The 17,222-nt window shown below is 45.1% G+C and overlaps 1 protein-coding gene across 1 annotated transcript in view; it reads left to right on the top strand.

The window, feature by feature from the left end:
- LOC123995272 (kelch-like protein 29) overlaps nucleotides 1-17,222 on the top strand; it is a 121,477-nt gene that overhangs the window by 94,420 nt on the left and 9,835 nt on the right. The gene's annotated exons all lie outside the window — the stretch shown is intronic.

Raw genomic sequence — 17,222 nt, 5'->3', positions numbered from 1 at the left:
TTATTTTTGATTTTGACCCCACCCATTGTCATGGATTACTGCATTTTTGTGTTTAGAGTTGGCAAGAAAGGCATTTCACTGTACTTGTGCAAGAGACATTTAAAAACGTGAAACTTTACTAACATTTGTCTTTTGTCCTTCGCCAGCTCTCTACCCATGGTCATATTTTGGCTCTTCACAGCGTTATTTTGTAAGATGCAGTTTTGTTGCGTTTTTGTCCGCGGTCTAGCTATCCATCTGTTGTTTGATATAGGACAATTCCACAGTAACAGAATGCTGTACAATTTCCAGAGGAAATAGTTGTATGGTTTTAAACTTTGCAATCATTGTTTTTTGTTTGACATGCATTTTAAAGTGGGAAATCTGAGTTTCGGCATCAATCTGTTACCCAAGGAATTGCCCTATAGTGATGTGTGATGTCATGTGTGCATGACTGGTACAGTGTGCAGTTTGCCCAGCAGCAGCATGACTGACTGGGCCTCTGCCCTGCAGCTCTACAGCCACACAGCCACAGTTGATTTGCCCACTCAGGCACTGATTGGCACGGCTGATTTGAGGTTTGTTTACAGGCGTCTGTGAGCGTCTGTGTGTGTCTGTGCGCGCACGTGTCTACACGTCTCCATCTCTGTCAAGGCCTTAGCCTCAACGCCTCCAGCCTGCCCTGCCTCATTTGTGGCCTGGCCGTCTATCTTGCTCTTGGTTTCACGGATCTTAACCGTGAAATTCTCCTACATTCACAATTATGTCCTCCATCAATCTGTCAGTCTGTCTCAGGGCTCCTACCTTTTTATACCAGCCCAGCAGGAGACCACAGCAACAGTCTATAGAAAGCTGTCTCTGACTCACTCACATTATAACAGCTGTTCTATACACCCCTCTAGTGGATTAGGAATGACTGAAGTCAGTACACATACAATGCATTCAGAAAATATTCAGACACCTTCCACATTTTGTTACGTTACAGCCTTATTCTAAAATGCATTAAATTAAACATGCTCCTCGTCAATCTACACACAGTAACCCATAATGACAAAGCGAAAAAAGGTTTTTGGAAAGGCACACACCTGTCTGTATAAGTTGGCAGTGCATGTCAGAGCAAACAAAAACCAGGTCATGAGGTCGAAGGAATTGTCCGTAAAGCTCTGAGAAAGGATTGTGTCAAGGCTTTGGAAGGGTATCAAAAAATGTCTGCAACATTGAAGGTCCCCAAGAACAGAGTGACCTCAATCATTCTTGAGTGGAAGAAGTTTTGAACCACCAAGACTCTTCCTAGAGCTGGCTGCCTGACCAAACTGCGCAATCGGGCGGGAACGTCCATGGTCAGGGAGGTGACCAAGAACCAGATGGTCACTGATCAGTTCCAGAGTATCTCTGTGGAGATGGTTGTCCTTCTGGAAGGTTCTCCCATCTCTGCAGCACTGCACCAATCAGACATTTATGGTAGAGTGGCAAGACTGAAGCCACCACTCAGTAAAAGGCACCTAAAGGACTCTCAGACCATGAACAACAAGATTCTCTGGCGTCACATCTGGAGGAAACCTGGCACCATCCCTACGGGGAAGCATGGTGGTGGCAGCATCAATGCTGTGGGGATATTGTTCAGCAGCAGGGACTGGGAGACTAGATTGAGGGAAAGATGAATGGCGCAAAGGACAGATCCTTGATAAAAACCTGCTCCAAAGCACTCAGCCCAGGACTGAAGTAATAAGGTTTACCTTCCCACAGGACATTGACCCTAAGCACTTAGTCAGGACCACGCAGAAGTGGCTTTGGGACAAGTCTCTGAATGTCCTTGAGTCGCCTAGCCAGAGCCCGGACTTGAGCCCTATCGAACATCTCTGGGGAGACCTGACAATAGCTGTGCAGAGACACTCCCCATCCAACCTGACAGAGGTTGAGAGGATCTGCAGAGCAGAATGGGATAAACTCTCCAAATACAGGCGTGCCAAGCTTTCAGCATAATACCCAAGAAGACTCAAGGTTGTAATCGCTGCCAAAGGTGCTTCAACAAAGAACTGAGTAAAGGGACTGAATATGTTTTTTAAAGTTTGTAGTTTGCAAACACTTCTAAAATCCTGTTTTTGCTTTGTCATAATGGGGTATTGTGTGTAGATTGAGGGGGGAAAAAACATTTTGAATCTATTTTAGAATAGGGGGTCTGAATTCTTTCCGAATACATTGTAGATTAGGAGCTGAAGACCCAAGGAAGAACCTACTCAAGGTGTCTGCAGCGGATAATGATCTTGATAAAATTCAGATAATTCTTTATCTGGGAGAGTTGGTGTCCAACTTAATTTGTGTGTGCCCCACTTGACATAGTCAAGGCAGATCCCTATCACTAGAAAATGAACAACAAAGTATTCTGTACATAGTGTAACCATAGATACCCGCTTGTGAGTTACAAGAGCACATGTTGAGCTGCTAGACAGCCTTATTGCTACATTCATTATGAATTAATGGAGTGTTTGGTTTTATTTATTGAACACTATGTACAGGCAGGTGTTTGTGCTAGGCACGTTCCATTACCACTTAATATTGCATCAAGATTGTTAACTAGCAACATGACTCAGTATTGCAGTATTGGTTAACATTCCTTACCTGAGTTGTGCTGCAGCCCAGCGAACAATACCTTAATACAGCGACACAGGGATATGGTGTCTAGTCTGGTACAGGGTTTTCCAGTTGTGGCCCTCCGGTGTGGGGAGCTGTGCTTCTGTGTGAGGAAGTTGGTGTTGGCAGCACTGATGTGTAGTTGTCTAGTTGTGGTTCTCTCAAACAGCCTTGGCATCGTCAGCCTTCTCCAATACATTGTGAAGTGGTTGTGGAGTGGTAGACTTTGCTCCGGCGTGGCCTTCTCCTCTGGGTCCGTGACAATTAAAATGTCATTGTGTGTGTGTGAGTACTTACGTTCTTGTGTGCGTCCATCGTTAAGTGTATTTGTGTTGGTTCTCTATGGTCCATTGAGGGAACGAGTGTTATGACTTCTGTTGGGTACAGCATATATTATGACAACGTTTTGACATTTTTGTTCCTTTTGGTCTTCGGCTGTTCGTGCACATATCCCCCTTCGTCGGTCATTGGTCAACAGTAAGGATTCTTCAATGAAGTATTTGTCATTCAATGATAGATGACACGTTTTCATTTTTTCGCTTGAGGAATACTGCACTAAACATCTTAGATGTAAAATTGCGTGACTAAGATCTCTACAAAACTGTCAAAATTAATGACAGATTTCTTGTTTGATTATACACTGCTCAAAAAAATAAAGGGAACACTTAAACAACCCAATGTAACTCCAAGTCAATCACACTTCTGTGAAATCAAACTGTCCACTTAGGAAGCAACACCGATTGACAATAAATTTCACATGCTGTTGTGCAAATGGAATAGACAACAGGTGGAAATGATAGGCAATTTGCAAGACACCCCCAATAAAGGAGTGGTTCTGCAGGTGCTGACCACAGACCACTTTTCAGTTCCTATGCTTCCTGGCTGATGTTTTGGTCATTTTTGAATGCTGGTGGTGCTTTCACTCTAGTGGTAGCATGAGACGGAGTCTACAACCCACACAAGTGGCTCAGGTAGTGCAGCTCATCCAGGATGGCACATCAATGCGAGCTGTGGCAAGAAGGTTTGCTGTGTCTGTCAGCGTGTCCAGAGCATGGAGGCGCTACCAGGAGACAGGCCAGTACATCAGGAGACGTGTAGGAGGCCGTAGGAGGGCAACAACCCAGCAGCAGGACCGCTACCTCCGCCTTTGTGCAAGGAGGAGCAGGAGGAGCACTGCCAGAGCCCTGCAAAATGACCTCCAGCAGGCCACAAATGTGCATGTGTCTGCTCAAATGGTCAGAAACAGGCTCCACGAGGGTGGTATGAGGGCCCGACGTCCACAGGTGGTGGTTGTGCTTACAGGGGAGGTCATACAAGCACGTGGAGGCCACACACACTACTGAGCCTCATTTTGACTTGTTTTAAGGACATTACATCAAAGTTGGATCAGCATGTAGTGTGGTTTTCCACTTTAATTTTGAGTGTGACTCCAAATCCAGACCTCATAGGTTAATAAATTTGATTTCCATTGATCATTTTTGTGGGATTTTTGTCAGCACATTCAACTATGTAAAGAAAAAGCATTTATTAAGAATATTTCATTCATTCAGATCTAGGATGTTATTTTAGTGTTCCCTTTATTTTTTTGAGCAGTGTATATACTTGCTACAGTGTCTCAAGATGGAAAAACAGTAACATCACAGAACAGTAAGCTAGATATTTCACCTGTAAAGCATTCGGTTGTCGTTTCCACTCACTTCCAAATATGGTGACGAGAGTAAGCACAGTGGGAGAAGATGGAACGAGATGGGTTTTGACCGAAGTTCTGCTAATTTTCTTATTGATGCAACATTCGATCTCCATATGGTAACGGAGTGGACTGCGTTTTGTGGACTTTACCCCTTTCCAAAGTGCAAGGGCCGAATTGAGTTATTGCGTACATGCACTTTACAGAGTAGGCATTCCCTAATGGGAATATGCCAATAAAAGCTAGAATGTGCCAATTGGATCTCACTAGCTCGTGCTTTGCTCTGCCCACTTCATTTGCTCTCATTGGAAACGACAGGCTCTGATCTGTCTTGGTTTAGTTATTCAAATCTTTGGTACTAGTTCTGCTTTATCTCATTTTTCAAGTGAAGCTCTTTTAATGGAATATACGAGCAAACCCATTCGCCGAACAGAAGCATGCGGACGCCTTTAGGCTGTTTACGCCTGTCCTTCTGTCCTCTGTCTCTCCTGTATAGAAGGCTCAGTCTCCACATAGTGGTTATATAGAAGCCCTCCTCAGCCTGACTGTATAGTGGTTATATAGAAGCTCCACTCAGTACTCAGCCTGGCTGTATATTGGTTATATAGAAGCTCCACTCAGCCTGGCTGCATATTGGTTATGTAGAAGCTCTCCTCAGGACTCAGCCTGGCTGTAAAGTGGTTATATAGAAACTCCACTCAGCCTGGCTGTATAGTGGTTATACAGAAGCTCTCCTCAGTACTCAGCCTGGCTGTATAGTGGTTATATAGAAGCCCTCCTCAGCCTGACTGTATAGTGGTTATATAGAAGCTCCACTCAGTACTCAGCCTGGCTGTATATTGGTTATATAGAAGCTCCACTCAGCCTGGCTGCATATTGGTTATGTAGAAGCTCTCCTCAGGACTCAGCCTGGCTGTATAGTGGTTATATAGAAGCTCCACTCAGCCTGGCTGTATATTGGTTATGTAGAAGCTCTCCTCAGGACTCAGCCTGGCTGTATAGTGGTTATATAAAAGCTCCACTCAGTACTCAGCCTGGCTGTATATTGGTTATATAGAATCTCTCCTGAGTACTCAGCCTGGCTGTATAGAGTTCTTGTGAGTGTAATCTTCTCTATTATCTGCCTGCTCGGGGAAGCTGTTAAGCCACACTGGGAGATGCGCCCCCACTCTTTCAACCCATTCTACACAGACACCCGTTCCCGTTCACCCTTTGCCCTACACACATACAGTAGATATACAAGTATGAATGATCCGTACACACACTCCCACTAACACTCATACATACACGGGCATAGACACACCTGCTCCTTGATGGGGTACCCATTCAGCGCTGAGAAAACCGCCTGCACTGCATCCCAACCCCCCCCCCCCTCTCGTCTCCTAATGTGGCGTGTTGATGAGTTGTTTTCCTGTGCCTGTTTCTTTGCCTGGAGCTGGGAGAGGAGTGGGGGGTGTCCGTGCCTCTGTAGTCCCACGGCAGAGCTCTGTGGTGAGGTGAAGTTAGCTCCAGACCCCCTGCTGTGGAGGTCCCCCCATGCAGAGCTAATCCTTAACTTCACAACGGTCTCCTACTGTGCAGTCAGGGCTCCAGCTAACCCCTTCCTGCTAACTCACCCTTCTTTCTCTGCTTTCTTCAACTCCCATCACACCTTCTCTCTCTTGCTTCTTATTTCTTTCTCCCTTTCTCTTTTCGCCCCCTCTTTTCTCATTATTTTTCATCCCCCTCTCTGCTGTGTAAATTGGTATGAAGGCCAATTCAGCCGACATCCATTCATCCTTCACTAATTATCAACTTATTATTTTGTGTGTGTGTGTTGACCCTGGGCTGTGCTTTGCCAGCTCTGCATGGGGGCTATCTGTGTCTCTTTGATTTAGTCTCCGGTGCCGGGAGAGAGGAAGAACGTCCTAAAGAGCCAAAGAATCATCCCTCTTTCTCTCCCTTCAACCCCCCCTCTCCCTCTCAATCTTTCCCTTTATTTTTCTCACTCTCCCCCATCTTTCTCCATTTCTCTCTCCTGTTCTCCCGCTCTCTCCCCTCTTCTTTTACCTCTCTCTTTATATAGTATTGGGCTGCTGTAGGATACCTGACACCAGCTTCCCCCCTGTCACAGCGAGGGCCTGAGGAGTATGTGTGAGAAAGATGGAGCGTACGATGGAACATGCGCGTGTGTGTGCCTGAGGTTTCTGTAGGAGAGGATGATGAAACAGGGATGTCTGGGGAGGCCTGCTCGGTCCCTCATGTAGTTGGGGTTCCGGGTTACAGCCAGAGAAACAGGCAGGGTTAGGGCCTGGGGAGAGTTATTAGTGGAGGGGTAGAGGGACATAAGAGAGGAAGGGAAGTAATGCATGTGAAGATTGAGGTGTTGTGTGCGTGTCTTTTACAAGGCTGATGAACAACTAGCTGACGGTTTGGGTGATTTCCAGGTTTTACCAGCAGGTGAAATATTTTTTCTCTCTCCCTTACTAGACCCCCCTTCTCTCTCCTATCCTCTGAACATTCTACAGAATATTAGAAATATCTCCAGGCTGGAAAAATAAGAAAGGATAGACTAAGCCCACAGGAAGAAAGAGACATTAATAATGTGTGTAGTTAATTAGGCACTACTGGGTAGTGTGGTAGCTTCTGGGCTGAGAGCTTCCAGGAAATGGGCCTTTCCTGCTGCTGTAGATGGATAACTGACCTTTACAGAGGAAAGCTGTGCTGCCAGATGATCTTAAAACACTCACTGCTCTCCGACACTGAGGGATGGCACCACTGCTCTCCGACACTGAGGGATGGCACCACTGCTCTCCGACACTGAGGGATGGCACCACTGCTGAGGACACTGTTTGTGTTTGCCTGCTTTTTTCAGGTACATGTATCTCTCGTCTCAGGTCTGAAATAGCAAGGTGTGCGTGTGTGCTTGACAAGGTGTGTGTGTGTGCTTGACAAGGTGTGTGTGTGTGCTTGACAAGGTGTGTGTGTGTGCTTGACAAGGTGTGTGTGTGACTAGTTTAGGTGTCCAGTGTACGGGTTAGTAAAGAAGTGTGTGTTCTGGTCTAGTGTGTGTACGTGCCGAGTGAGGATCAGTAATTAGTGTGTAACTTACTCCACAGCCAACACTGATGTCGCACGTCCTACTTGACGCCCCTGTCCAATTAAACTGGGATACTGTCTCTGACACACACACTCTCCGTCTCCAGTCCTCTCTTGACAGAGTTTCAAGGTGCCCTCTCACCTGTTTGAAATGAGTGTTATGGCTGGCGGAGGATGCAGAGCAGCAGCAAGGGTCTCCAGTGTGCTGTCACATCAATATAGACAGACTTCCGTGTACAGGGCAGTGTGTAAATGAGTTTATTCTCAGGGATTATGGGTAAATCCGGGAGAGCCATTGTGGATGGTCTGGGATTAGGTTAAGGTGTCTGGGCTCTGTGTGTACGTGCTGCTTGTAGCTGTCTGTCCGTGCATGTGTGTGTTAGTGTCTGGTGTGTTCTGCTGGTTTGGTGCTACATGGATCACAGTATATACTGACCTTGTTTACTTTGACAATAAAATGTGTTTTTCTCCTAAGGAGCGACTTAAACCATGCAATCAAAGCCAACAGGATCAAAGTGTGACAATAACCCTAGTATTGTCTATTCAGTAGGTCTTATTTATTTCCAATACATCTGGCAGGGCAATTAAAAGGACAGGATGTAATATCACTATCTTGGATGTTCTTTCCCTTCCTCCTGGTCTCTCCTGATCAAGTAGTTAATGAGTCAGAAACACAGTTAGTTAGCAATGTGTGTCTTCAGGTGAAGTTAGTCCTTGGACACCAAAGTGAGACTGAGATTCTACCTTCACATGGTGATGAGACAATTAACACGCTTTGACATACAGAAACGCACAAAGAAACCACATTTAGCATGATGGGGTGGGTGATTTCACATCGTAATTAGAAGCTGTCAGTATCACACACATCACACTACTGTTTTGTGGCTCTCAAGATCCTAGTGTCTTTATAGTAAAATCACAGGGGGACAACTGCTGCTCTGACTTGACCCCAGCATGAGAGAAATACAGGTGTGGAGAGATTGAAGGCACGGGCAGAAAGAAAGGCTTCCATACAGATGCCTCTCAGAGGAAACACACACACTGGTACCCATTTCAGACAGGCGGTGTGGTATGTTACCTGGAGAAAAATAAATAAAAGGCAATATTTGTATGACCCCTTTTCAAACAGTCATTTATTTACCACTTATTTGCAGGTATACCCCTTTAATACATATCAGTGGGTAGCTAGACAATTGGGAGGGGTGTTATTAAACCATGTGGTCTGTTATTAAACCATGTGGTCTGCAGCTTAAAACCGAGAACCATTCACACAGACCCGATAGCTGTATTTTGGTTAAAAGGTCTGAAAATGCAGGAATCATCACTGTCTTTAGAGGTGGCTCTTATTTTTCCATGGTTTTGGTCTGTGTATGAAAAGGATAATAAGACACACCATTAGCTAGCAAACCTCTACTAAACCCCATTCACCATGGCCTTACTCTCTTTTAGGCTGTCTGGGCTGCTATTGTTATGGTGAATAATAAACAGACTATCTGACGCAGGCTTGAAGTGGAACTGACAGCGTTTTAACTACTTTGCAGATATGAAACAAACAATCATAATATCAGTCAAAAATATCAAATTCCCTGTTTATGGTACAAAACCAACTTCGGAATGCACTGTTTCAGTTTCAATGACGCAATATTTGGTACAAAAACTGAGATATGGCTGGCTGGGAATGTCAATACAATGAGAAATTTTAATGATCACAAGTCAGTCATAACGCGGCTAATAGGCTAGCGTATCTATTTAAGTAGCTATTTAGCAAGCTAAAAACACTGAGCCTAACGTTAGCTAGCTGCTGGTAGGATGACATTGGAGGAATGGGTGAGTGGCAATCTTTTCCCCCCTCAATCGTTTGTTGGTGGCTACAGCCAGAGATGCAGGTGTCATTTGGTTAGCTAGCAAGATTTCATAGCACTTTCGTGTGTGTGCCAGAGCGCAGAATATACGATGCATTTATGAATGCACAGCACCAGCTGAATATGACTCATGGCATGAAACGTTGGAAACAATGTATTTCAATTGTTGCCCGCACCGCAGTTAGTCGCTAATGCTCTAGATAACATGTAAACGGCCTATCCAGCTCTGCTAGGGTTCAAAAAATGGTCAGTGAGGTGTCGAAGTAGCTAGCAAGCTAGCTAACTTACGCCAGTTAGCTTGGATGCTTGACTGGCTTTGTGAGGAATGCTCTGATCAACCCTACACTTTGGCCAGAGCGTTCCGTGTCAATAGTGCAGTGTGCGCTCAGAACACTAGAGCGCGAAACGCCCTGAATTTACAAACAGACAATTTGACAATGCTCTGAATGTATGAATGTAGAGTGCACTCTGATACACTGGAGGCAATTTACGAATACATCCTTAGTTGTCAATCAAATGTATTTGTCATTGATCAAATGGGCAGACAGGCAAGCTCCCATTCATTTGTCAACACGTGGGTTGGTTAGGACATGCATTGGCAGGCAAGCTCCCATTCATTTGTCAACACGTGGGTTGGTTAGGACATGACAGGCAAACTCCCATTCGGTTGGTTAGGGACATGCATTGGCAGGCAAGTTCCACATTCATTTGGCATTGGCAGGCAAGCTCCCATTCATTTGTCAACACGTGGGATGGTTAGGACATGCATTGGCAGGCAAGCTCCCATTCATTTGTCAACACGTGGGTTGGTTAGGACATGCATTGGCAGGCAAGCTGCAGGCTACTATGCCCCATTTATCAGTGCAATTTTTGATGGCTGGAAAAGTTTGAGGATTTATCTAATGTTTCCTCGTTAGATTTTAGCTCATCTCGCACTCTGGCTACCTTACCATGGTTGTTTGATCAATAGAACTGTAAAGTTCCCAAATGTAAGAGGACTCCCGTGGTGTTTACATATTTGTAGTAATCCATTCGTGTGTATTTTTTGGCAAACGATCTAATGATTTGAAGTCACTCTGGTGCTACTGCTTGTAAACACAGTCCAGTTCGAAGTGAATGATGGAAGGCCCATGTGGCAAATTGCTTATTTGCATAAATGCCTACTGTAGCTCTGTTGCTAAAATGCTGTCAGTTCCACTTTCAAAAAATGTTTAAAAATGCATGCAGCTTTCCGGTCATATGTTGCTCTATAAGACTAAATAAACCCTTGCTCACCAGAATGTCATAAATCGATAGAATGAATGCTTCAATCGGTAGAGTTGTCGGTCATCTCTGCTTCCTTCGCGGAGCAAAGACTTTTAGGGATCTGGGAGAAAATGCAAAAACTCAACAAATAAATTTATAATAATTATGGAAAGGTTTTCTGTGTAAAATTTCCAAATGACATCAGTTTGACCGGTTGAAAGGAAATAGAAAGCTTTGAAAATGACCCAACATGTTTCTGATAAGATTCAGTTTGGCTTGGAAGCTTATTTTATGGGGTTGAAATACTATCAGCTGTTATGATGCTGATAAAGATAGCACCTCTATACAGACAGTATCTATATACGCATCCAATGTGAAAAAACGGATCTCTAGCTTAAATTTACAGATTTTTATGGGATTTTTAAAAATTCTTATGCTAATTAGATTTCCGGGGGGGGGCATGGACATCAACCTTAGGGAGTTAATAAAGCACTGTGAATTACTTTATAAGATGAAAAGGTTGGTGGCCCTGGACCTACCCTGACCTCAGCCTCAGGGCCTACCCAGACCGCAGCCTCAGGGCCCTACCCAGACCGCAGCCTCAGGGCCCTACCCAGACCGCAGCCTCAGGGCCCTACCCAGACCGCAGCCTCAGGGCCCTACCCAGACCGCAGCCTCAGGGCCCTACCCAGACCGCAGCCTCAGGGCCCTACCCAGACCGCAGCCTCAGGGCCCTACCCAGACCGCAGCCTCAGGGCCCTACCCAGACCGCAGCCTCAGGGCCCTACCCAGACCGTAGCCTCAGGGCCCTACCCAGACCGCAGCCTCAGGGCCCTACCCAGACCGCAGCCTCAGGGCCCTACCCAGACCGCAGCCTCAGGGCCCTACCCAGACCGCAGCCTCAGGGCCCTACCCAGACCGCAGCCTCAGGGCCCTACCCAGACCGCAGCCTCAGGGCCCTACCCAGACCGCAGCCTCAGGGCCCTACCCAGACCGCAGCCTCAGGGCCCTACCCAGACCGCAGCCTCAGGGCCCTACCCAGACCGCAGCCTCAGGGCCCTACCCAGACCGCAGCCTCAGGGCCCTACCCAGACCGCAGCCTCTGGGCCCTACCCAGACCGCAGCCTCTGGGCCCTACCCAGACCGCAGCCTCTGGGCCCTACCCAGACCGCAGCCTCTGGGCCCTACCCAGACCGCAGCCTCTGGGCCCTACCCAGACCGCAGCCTCTGGGGCCTACCCAGACCGCAGCCTCTGGGGCCTACCCAGACCGCAGCCTCCCAGACCGCAGCCTCTGGGGCCTACCCAGACCGCAGCCTCTGGGGCCTACCCAGACCGCAGCCTCTGGGGCCTACCCAGACCGCAGCCTCTGGGGCCTACCCAGACCGCAGCCTCTGGGGCCTACCCAGACCGCAGCCTCTGGGGCCTACCCAGACCGCAGCCTCTGGGGCCTACCCAGACCGCAGCCTCTGGGGCCTATAGCCTTAATGATTCTGTGTGTGATGTAATCACCTTGCAATAGTGACCTCCAAACAGCCCAACACTTCTTCCTCCAGGGGGGAAGAGAAGAGAGAAAGCAGAGATGGAGACCTGATAACCTTCTACTTTCCTACCTTCTCTTATGTACATGAACTCTCTATTTCACTCTTACACACACACTCAGCAGTCCCATTGGTACTCATACCTCTCTCTCTCTCTACTAGAGGTTGACCTATTAATCGGAATGGCCGATTAATTAGGGCCGATTTCAAGTTTTCATAACAATCGGAAATCGGTATTTTTGGGCGCCAATATCCAATTATTATTAAAACATTTTTTATTTTCTTTCTTAAAACCTGTTAAGGATGATGCAAATTTTCGCAGCTTTTTGTTAAAAATTGCGCAACATTTCAAAGTCCTGCTACTCATGCCAGGAATATAGTATATGCATATGATAAGTATGTGTGTGTAGAAAACACTCTGAAGTCTCTAAAACTGGTTAAATCGTGTCTGTGGCTATTACATAACGTGTTTAGGAGTAAAAATCCCTGGTAAAACTGATCACCAAAAACACCAACATAATATTCATCCGCCATTCAATGTATTGTCTAACCAGAAGGGGACTAGGGTTCCAATTTTGGAACCCCTCCCACGTTCAGCTGGAAGGTGGCGCATGGAACGCAAAAATATTCCTAAAAATATTTAACCTCCACACATTAACATTCCAATGGCTCAAATGAAAGATAAACACCTTGTTTATCTACCCAGCAAGTCAGTTCTAAAATGTTTTACGGCGAAAACATAGCACATATTTATGTCAAACCACCACCGAAGACACAACTAATTTGCATAGCCATGTTGAAAAAAATATGCAATCAACAAACGCAGGATTAAAAGAAAAATAATGCACTAACCTTTTGAAATCTTCATCAGATGACAGTAATATAACATGTTACACAGTACATTTATGTTTTTTTCAATAATATGCTATATATATCCATAAATCTCTGTTTACAATGATGCATCGTTCAAAAAATGCTACTCAAATGTCCAGAAAAATTATGATAGCTCCGGCAGATAACGTCAGCTAACAAGGAATACACATCATAAACTTTGACTAAATATGCATGTTCTACATATATATAGTTAAATACACTTCTGAATGCAATCACTGTGTTACATTTATTTTTAACGTTACAGGTTTCGTTCACTAGGCTATACTATGAGTCGGCGCTCAAAAAGTAGCATTATGGCTCCTCTATCTTGGAGTCCACATAAACCCAAATTTACCACAGAAATATTCCCTTACTTTTGCTGTTCTTCCATCAGAAGACCTGGAAGGAATTATACTTAACAAAAACAGCGTTTAGTTTTGCAGTCTGTGTCTTTCGGTTCTCAAACACGACACATTTCGGATGAGATGTAGCCAAAAGTCAAGTGGATGCGCACCAAAACGTCAAACTTACATATTATATGTCGACTAAGCTTATCAAACTAAGTTCATAATCAAGCTTTAACATGTTATAAAGGTGTACAGCAATCGTGAGGACGAACAGAAACGCATGCATTGTATAATCGATCTTGGAAAAAAGACAGGACCGGAGCAGAGCACGCATAAAAGTGACCTGTTTTTTTCGCGTGACCGAAAGGTTTCGGCCCACCAAAACTCTCGTGAGCGCGCGATTCTCACAATGAGAAGCCCCATTGAAAGCTGAGATCGCGCTGAAGACAGAGAGACTGTTCCCAGACCTGTAAGTGCTTGGGAAGGGTGGGGGCGATGACGTCAAAGTTGGGCCAACTTTTCTGATGACAAGAGAGTTTGGGAGAATGACTGCCCTGAGAGTTCTGCTTTACATACAGACATAATTTAAACAGTTTTAGAAGCTTTAGAGTGTTTTCTATTCAATAACATTTTTTATTTGCATATATTAGCTACTTTTGACAAAAAAAAATTGTTTACTATGGGCATGCAATTACTCCAGCGGGGGCAGTAGACAGCCCTATCCCCAACAGGCTAAGGCGAAGGAAAATAAATGAGGATCCCTTGTAAACGCCTACAGCTTCCACACGATGTCGCCAGTTACGGCATTAAAAGTTTGCTTTATCCTTGGTTTGACGTTTTGGCTCTTCCTGTTTTAGTCTCTCCACAGGATGTTGTGAAAATGGAAAACATGGACGGTGATTTCAAGACTTGCTGCTATTGAATACAGATCGCCCCGTGATCAATTGTATAGATTATTAACGTTTATTAATACCTAAAGTTGTTTTAGAAAAGTAGTTTGAAGTGATTTGTAAAAGTTTATAGGCAACCTTTGTAATTTTAAAAAGTGATGTTGCGTCTTGGAAAAGGGCATTTTCCTGGATCAGACCGGCTTCCAGCAAATGACATTTAGGCTATACAATGACGGATTTAATCGGGAAAAAGACCCAATTGTGATGTTTATGGGACATATAGGAGTGCCAACAAAGAAGCTAGTCAAAGGTAATGAATGTTTTATATTTTATTTCTGCGTTTTGGGTAGCGCCGGCTACCGCTAAATCTGTTGTTTAGGTGACGTTGCGGTATTTAGGGGGGTGCATGCTATCAGATTATAGCTTCTCATGCTCGCCGAAAAGCATTTTACAAATCTGACTTGGTGGCTAGATTCACAACGAGTGTAGCTTTAATTCAGTACCTGGCATGTGTGTTTTAATGAAAGTTTGAGTTTTATCAAAAACTATAGGTGGCGCTCTTGAAATTTCCGCTGATTTGGTCCCGATAGCGGAACCAAATCCCTAACAAGTTTTAATACCTTTTATTTAACTAGGCAAGTCAGTTAAGAACACATTCTTATTTTCAATGACTGCCTAGGAACTGTGGGTTAACTGCCTTGTTCAGGGGCAGAAGGACAGATGTTCACCTTGTCAGCTCAGGGGTTCCAATCTTGCAACCATACAGTTAACTAGTCCAACGCTCTAACCATTGCACTCAACGAGTAGCCTGCCTGTTACGCGAATACAGTAGAAGCCTAGGTAAATTGCTAGCTAGCATTAAACTTATCTTAAAACAATCAATCATAATCACTACTACTAATTCAATTTAGCAGGCAATATTAAGCAGGTGAAATGGTCATTTCTCTAAAATTCATTGCATGCAGAGTCAGGGTATATGCAACAGTTTGGGCTGCCTGGCTCATTGCGAACTAATTTTCCAGAATTTTACGTAATTGACATGCATTGAAGGTTGTGCAATGTTACAGGAATATTTAGACTTATGGATGCCACTCCTTAGATAAAATATGGAACGGTTCCGTATTTCACTGAAATAATAAACGTTTTGTTTTCGAAATGATAGTTTCCGGATTCGATCATATTAATGACCAAAGGCTCGTATTTCTGTGTGTTATTATGTTATAATTAAGTCTGATTTGATAGAGCAGTCTGACTGAGCAGCAGCATTCAAACAGCACTTTTTTTTTTCTTTTTCCAGCAGCTCTTCGCAAGCACAACTCTGTTTATGACTTCAAGCCTATCAGCCTAATGGCTGGTGTAACCAATGTGAAATGGCTAGCTAGTTAGCTGGGTGTGCGCGAATAATGTTTCAAACGTCACTCGCTTTTAGATTAAGTGTTAGAACAAAGACTAGGCGCTTAGGCTCACAGACATCATATATGAAATGAATAGGGATTAGAACTGTAATTCTGTGACTACCCCCCTAGGCTATAGAAATCTGTGCACACTTGGGTGTCTCTTACAGGTAAAAAAAAAAAAAAATCTACTTTCACTCCTGCATATTAGTGTGTTTGATGGTGACCCATATCTAACATGCCTGCTCTTTGTAGCAGGCTGACTAGCCTCCATGTCCCTCTTTATCCACTCACTCACTCACTCACACGTTATTTATCCTGTCATACCAAACATCATATTGACTGACAGCTAGCCTCCCCAAATCAACTCTCCAACAGTGTTTGTGTTTATGATATCAGTGGATTCGTTTCATGTGTCATCTTTAGAGAAAATAGGAGTAAATAATAAACAAACTAGTCTGACACATTCCTCAATTAAAAATATTTATTTCTGCAGTAAATATTTGTCTATGGCCTGATTCTGTCTCTGTGTTGTAAATAGCTCAAGTGACCTTGGCTCTTCTCTTCACCAACAGCCACAGTATTGACCGTCACTAAATACATGATTGATGTGTTTTGACAGCTAATGCTATCTGAAACGTGATTGCATTTCACTCCTCCAACCAATTGGTTTGTAATTGACTTTATAGACAAAAACGCACGCGTCAACACGCATCACGCACGCACGCATCACGCACGCATCACGCACGCATCACGCACGCATCACGCACGCACGCACGCATCACGCACGCACGCATCACGCACGCACGCATCACGCACGCGCTCAAGCACGCGCTCACGCACGCACGCGCGCGCTCAAGCACTCAAGCACGCACGCGCTCAAGCACGCACGCGCTCAAGCACTCAAGCACGCACGCGCTCAAGCACTCAAGCACGCACGCGCTCAAGCACTCAAGCACGCACGCGCTCAAGCACTCAAGCACGCACGCGCTCAAGCACTCAAGCACGCACGCGCTCAAGCACTCAAGCACTCACGCGCTCAAGCACTCAAGCACTCACGCGCTCAAGCACTCAAGCACGCACGCGCTCAAGCACTCAAGCACGCACGCGCTCAAGCACTCAAGCACGCACGCGCTCAAGCACGCACGCGCTCAAGCACTCAAGCACGCACGCGCTCAAGCACTCAAGCACGCACGCGCACTCAAGCACGCACGCGCTCAAGCACTCAAGCACGCACGCGCTCAAGCACTCAAGCACGCACGCGCTCAAGCACTCAAGCACGCACGCGCTCAAGCACTCACGCACTCACGCACTCACGCGCTCTGTCATTTCATTCTCAACCAGGATTTCTATGGAACGCTGTTTGGGTCTTTGCATTTCAGAAAAGATACACGTCAAATTACTGTATTTGACGTGTCAAATAAAACATCTGTTTCAGTAGCTGTAGTTAGCTGCTAACTATGTAGCTAGGTGTCATCTAAAATTACCCTCATTTATAAGACTGTTCTTATTTGATTAATAGTGGTCGGGCCCATCTATGTGAAGCTAGCCACAATAGTGGACTCAAAATATAAAAGTATAGCATAATTCTACTATTTGTATTCATTTGCATCACTGTCAATGACACGTTTATTTTGAAGACAAACTGCAAATTCTGCTGTTGTGCCTAATCCTTATTGTGGCTAGCTTCACAACAC

The sequence above is a fragment of the Oncorhynchus gorbuscha genome, linkage group LG14 (genome assembly GCF_021184085.1).
Source record: "Oncorhynchus gorbuscha isolate QuinsamMale2020 ecotype Even-year linkage group LG14, OgorEven_v1.0, whole genome shotgun sequence".
NCBI lineage: Eukaryota > Metazoa > Chordata > Actinopteri > Salmoniformes > Salmonidae > Oncorhynchus > Oncorhynchus gorbuscha.
This window is presented reverse-complemented; position numbering and strand designations above follow the sequence as displayed.